The following is a 5,316-nucleotide window of genomic DNA, read 5'->3' as shown; positions in this document are numbered from 1 at the left end:
ACGTTTGTATCACGTTGTATTTAAATTCCCATACTTATAAATTTCATTATAAAATTCAGTATTCTGTAACATATTACCCGACAACCCATATGTGCTAGGCTTATTTGCTACTAAAGCCGCAATGGATAGTTTCCGCTTGTAGGGGGAAGGGCCTTTTCAAGTCGGCCCAAAGCTAAGCTGACCGTGTTTTCCCCAATTCTCATAAATGGTTGACGCTTGGAAGCAACTAGATGGATTCTGAGGGCAAGTAAGTACTACATGACAGCCGGTGTTTCCAAAGACAGGAGCAGGAGACAGCCAATGAGAACGCCTACATTTTGCTGCTAGGTCGAACTGGTGGAGGCAGCTGTTTGGGTAGCAGAGTACTTGAGGAGTGCACATGGTATTTATTTATTTATTTATTTTACTTTTTATTTTTTAAGACTAGGCGACAGACATTAGTTTGAAGTCTTCTGACGAATGATCGCCTGCTAATACACAGAGGGCAAAGTAGAGACACTCCTAACATCAAAATTTAAACAGTAAATTGCCAAACCATTAGTAACAATGTTCCCGAATTTACCGCACTCCAGGAAAACTGTCACACTCAAAACATACTTATAACCAACAGCTGGATGAAACGAGAGGTATAAAACTCCAAAATATTTAGCGAGGCAGGGAACGTGTATCGAAAACATAGGTTTTGTGTCGAGATCGAAGTTAACTGTGACTGTGAAGTTATCTGCAAATCAATTACACTCGAATAACTGTCCTATATGGAATCAAGTTAATCACGGGAATTTTTAACGCCCACCTGATTCTGCCGTAACGGTTGAAGAATCGTTCAAAGAAAGTCTACGCACAGTATCTCGATTATGAAACGTTAATAGGACGTGATTTGAACCTGGCGACTACAGACTCGTACATCTTCGAATTCATTGTGGGTGGTCAGTCAGATAGTCTTCTGAAGTACTTCTGAATACATTATCCAAATACTCTGAGTAGCTAGTTCAACAACTCACATGCATTGGAAATATTTTAGACCTTGTAGCCTAAAACAGGCCTGATTTCACAAACGCTGTATAGATGTATGTGCTGAGTAAGTGTATTAAGGACGTAGAAGGCCCACCGTGGTTTAATAACAAAATTCGGAATATGCTGGGGAAGTAGAGCTCAAAAATGGATGCGGAAATATCGACAGGCAAAAGTTAGCAGAAATTCTAGCATTTATAAAACGTCGATGTGCGGAGCATACAACTTGCACTGTCTTGCGATAGCGACGGTTCTTGCCGAGAACATGAGAACATTCTGATCGTACACAAAATCAATAAGCGGATCGCAGGCTTCTTTCTAGTCACTCGTCAATCAGTCTTGCCTGGAAATAGAAAAGAGCAAAAGGAAAGTTGAAGTTTTAAATTTCAAATTTATCAAAAATGTTCAAATGTGTGTGAAATCTTATGGGACTTAACTGCTAAGGTCATCAACCCTAAGCTTACACACTACTTAATCTAAATTATCATAAGGACAAATACACATACCCATGATCGAGGGAGGACTCGAACCTCCGCCGGGACCAGCCGCACAGTCCATGACTGCAGCGCCCAGACCGCTCGGCTAATCCGGCGCGGCTTTCAAATTTTAAAAATCTTTCATGCAGGAGGATCGTACAGACACACCGTTGTTTGGCTGTCGAACAGCCGGCCGTTGTGACCGATTGGTTCTAGGCGCTTCAATCTGGAACCGCGCTGCTGCTACCGTCGTAAGTTCGAATCCTGCCTCGGGAATGGATGTGTGTGATGTCCTTAGGTTAGTTGGGTTTAAGTAGTTCTAAGTCTAGGGGACTAATGATCTGACATGTTGAGTCGCACAGTGCTGAGAGCCATTTGAACCATTTGGCTGTCGAACAGACTATCGTACGGAGAATACAGAAATAGGCTCCCTTGCAGTGAGAAGTAACTGAAAGATTTGAAAGCAAAGAAGTTTCCAGGTCGAAATGAAATTCCAATTCGGTCTTAGAGGGACTACTCTTCACTATTGTTTCCTCACTTATGTTGTATTTACTGCGAATCTCTCGCCCACTGTAAAGTCAAGAGCGAATGGGAAAGAGTGAGTCCTGTATACAGGGTGAGTGACCTAACGTTACCGCTGGATATATTTCGTAAACCACATCAAATACTGACGAATCGATTCCACAGACCGAACGTGAGGAGAAGGGCTAGTGTAATTGGTTAATACAAACCATAACAAAATGCACGGAAGTATGTTTTTTAACACAAATCTACGTTTTTTTAATGGAACCCCGTTAGTTTTGTTAGCACTTCTGAACATATAAACAAATACGTAATCAGTGCCGTTTGTTGCATTGTAAAATGTTAATTATATCCGGAGATATTGTAACCTAAAGTTGACGCTTGAGTACCACTCCTCCGCTGTTCGATCGTGTGTATCGGAGAGCACCGAATTACGTAGGGATCCAAAGGGAACGGTGATGGACCTTAGGTACAGAAGAGACTGGAACAGCACATTACGTCCACATGCTAACACCTTTTTATTGGGCTTTGTCACTGATGCACATGTACATTACCATGAGGGGTGAGGTACACGTACACACGTGGTTTCCGTTTTCAATTACCGAGTGGAATAGAGTGTGTCCCGACATGTCAGGCCAATAGATGTTCCATGTGGTGGCCATCATTTGCTGCACACAATTGCAATCTCTGGCGTAATGAATGTCGTACACGCCGCAGTACATCTGGTGTAATGTCGCCACAGGCTGCCACAATACGTTGTTTCATATCCTCTGGGGTTGTAGGCACATCACGGTACACATTCTCCTTTAACATAACCCACAGAAAGAAGTCCAGAGGTGTAAGATCAGGAGAACGGGCTGGCCAATTTATGCGTCCTCCACGTCCTATGAAACGCCCGTCGAACATCCTGTCAAGGGTCAGCCTAGTGTTGATTGCGGAATGTGCAGGTGCACCATCATGCTGATACCACATACGTCGACGTGTTTCCAGTGGGACACACTCTATTCCACTTCGTAATTGAAAACGGAAACCACGTGTGTACGTTTACCTCACCCCTCATGGTAATGTACACGTGCGTCAATGAAAAAGACCAATAAAAAGGTGTTAGCATGTGGACGTAATGTGCTGTTCCAGTCTCTTCTGTACCTAAGGTCCATCACCGTTCCCTTTGGATCCCTACGTAATTCGGTGCTCTCCGATACACACGATCGAACAGCGGAGGAGTGGTACTCAAGCGTCAACTTTAGGTTACAATATCTCCGGATGTAATTAACATTTTGCAATGCAGCAAACGGCAATGATTACGTATTTGTTTATATGTTCAGATGTGCTAACAAAACTGACGGGGTTCCATTTAAAAAACGTAGGTTTGTGTTAAAAAGCATACTTCGCGTACATTTTTTTATGGTTTGTGTTAACTAATTACACTAGCCCTTCTCCTCACGTTCGGTCTGTGGAATCGATTCATCAGTATTTGATGTGGTTTACGAAATATATCCAGCGGTAACGTTAGGTGACTCACTCTGTATTAGAAGGGTAAAGGTAACGACCGCGAAAATTACAGATCAATATCCTTAAATTAGGTTGCTACAGAATTGTTGAACATATTTTAAGTTCGGAATTACTAAATTTCCTTGACGCAGAAAAGCTTCTGCCCGCAAACCAACACGGATGTAGAAATATTCACCCGTGAAAAATTCAGCTCGCCCATTTCTGACAAGGTATCTTGCGAACAATGGTTGCAGGGCAACAGGCAGATTTTATATTCCTAGATTTCCGGGAAGCGCTTGACGCAGAGTTAAAGAAGGCCCGAGCATACTGAATAGCTTCGAAGACTTCTTAAGTATTAGAAGGCGATACGTCGTTCTGTACGATGAATATGTATCAGAGACAATGGTACCGTCAGGAGTTCCCGAGAATAGTGTGTCAGCACCACTATTGTTCACTAGGGAGATAACTGATCTGACGGATATCTGCAATCTGCTACTGCGCTGATGGTGTGTCATTTATGATGTCAGAGATGTGAGAGTGTAGGAGGATACCGGACGACTTAGACAGAATTTCTGTTTGATATTGTGAACAGTATCTTGCTATAAATGAAGAGAAGTCTAAGTTATTGTATGAAAACAACCCTATAAAGTTCCAGTAAAATATTACTGACGCGTTGCTTGACACTGTCACGATGATTAAATACACTCCTGGAAATGGAAAAAAGAACACATTGACACCGGTGTGTCAGACCCACCATACTTGCTCCGGACACTGCGAGAGGGCTGTACAAGCAATGATCTCACGCACGGCACAGCGGACACACCAGGAACCGCGGTGTTGGCCGTCGAATGGCGCTAGCTGCGCAGCATTTGTGCACCGCCGCCGTCAGTGTCAGCCAGTTTGCCGTGGCATACGGAGCTCCATCGCAGTCTTTAACACTGGTAGCATGCCGCGACAGCGTGGACGTGAACCGTATGTGCAGTTGACGGACTTTGAGCGAGGGCGTATAGTGGGCATGCGGGAGGCCGGGTGGACGTACCGCCGAATTGCTCAACACGTGGGGCGTGAGGTCTCCACAGTACATCGATGTTGTCGCCAGTGGTTGGCGGAAGGTGCACGTGCCCGTCGACCTGGGACCGAACCGCAGCGACGCACGGATGCACGCCAAGACCGTAGGATCCTACGCAGTGCCGTAGGGGACCGCACCGCCACTTCCCAGCAAATTAGGGACACTGTTGCTCCTGGGGTATCGGCGAGGACCATTCGCAACCGTCTCCATGAAGCTGGGCTACGGTCCCGCACACCGTTAGGCCGTCTTCCGCTCACGCCCCAACATCGTGCAGCCCGCCTCCAGTGGTGTCGCGACAGGCGTGAATGGAGGGACGAATGGAGATGTGTCGTCTTCAGCGATGAGAGTCGCTTCTGCCTTGGTGCCAATGATGGTCGTATGCGTGTTTGGCGCCGTGCAGGTGAGCACCACAATCAGGACTGCATACGACCGAGGCACACAGGGCCAACACCCGGCATCATGGTGTGGGGAGCGATCTCCTACACTGGCCGTACACCACTGGTGATCGTCGAGGGGACACTGAATAGTGCACGGTACATCCAAACCGTCATCGAACCCATCGTTCTACCATTCCTAGACCGGCAAGGGAACTTGCTGTTCGAACAGGACAGTGCACGTCCGCATGTATCCCGTGCCACCCAACGTGCTCTAGAAGGTGTAAGTCAACTACCCTGGCCAGCAAGATCTCCGGATCTGTCCCCCATTGAGCATGTTTGGGACTGGATGAAGCGTCGTCTCACGCGGTCT

This window comes from Schistocerca cancellata, chromosome 2 (genome assembly GCF_023864275.1).
Source record: "Schistocerca cancellata isolate TAMUIC-IGC-003103 chromosome 2, iqSchCanc2.1, whole genome shotgun sequence".
Classification (NCBI taxonomy): Eukaryota; Metazoa; Arthropoda; class Insecta; order Orthoptera; family Acrididae; genus Schistocerca; species Schistocerca cancellata.
Note: the sequence above shows the minus strand (reverse complement) of the source record.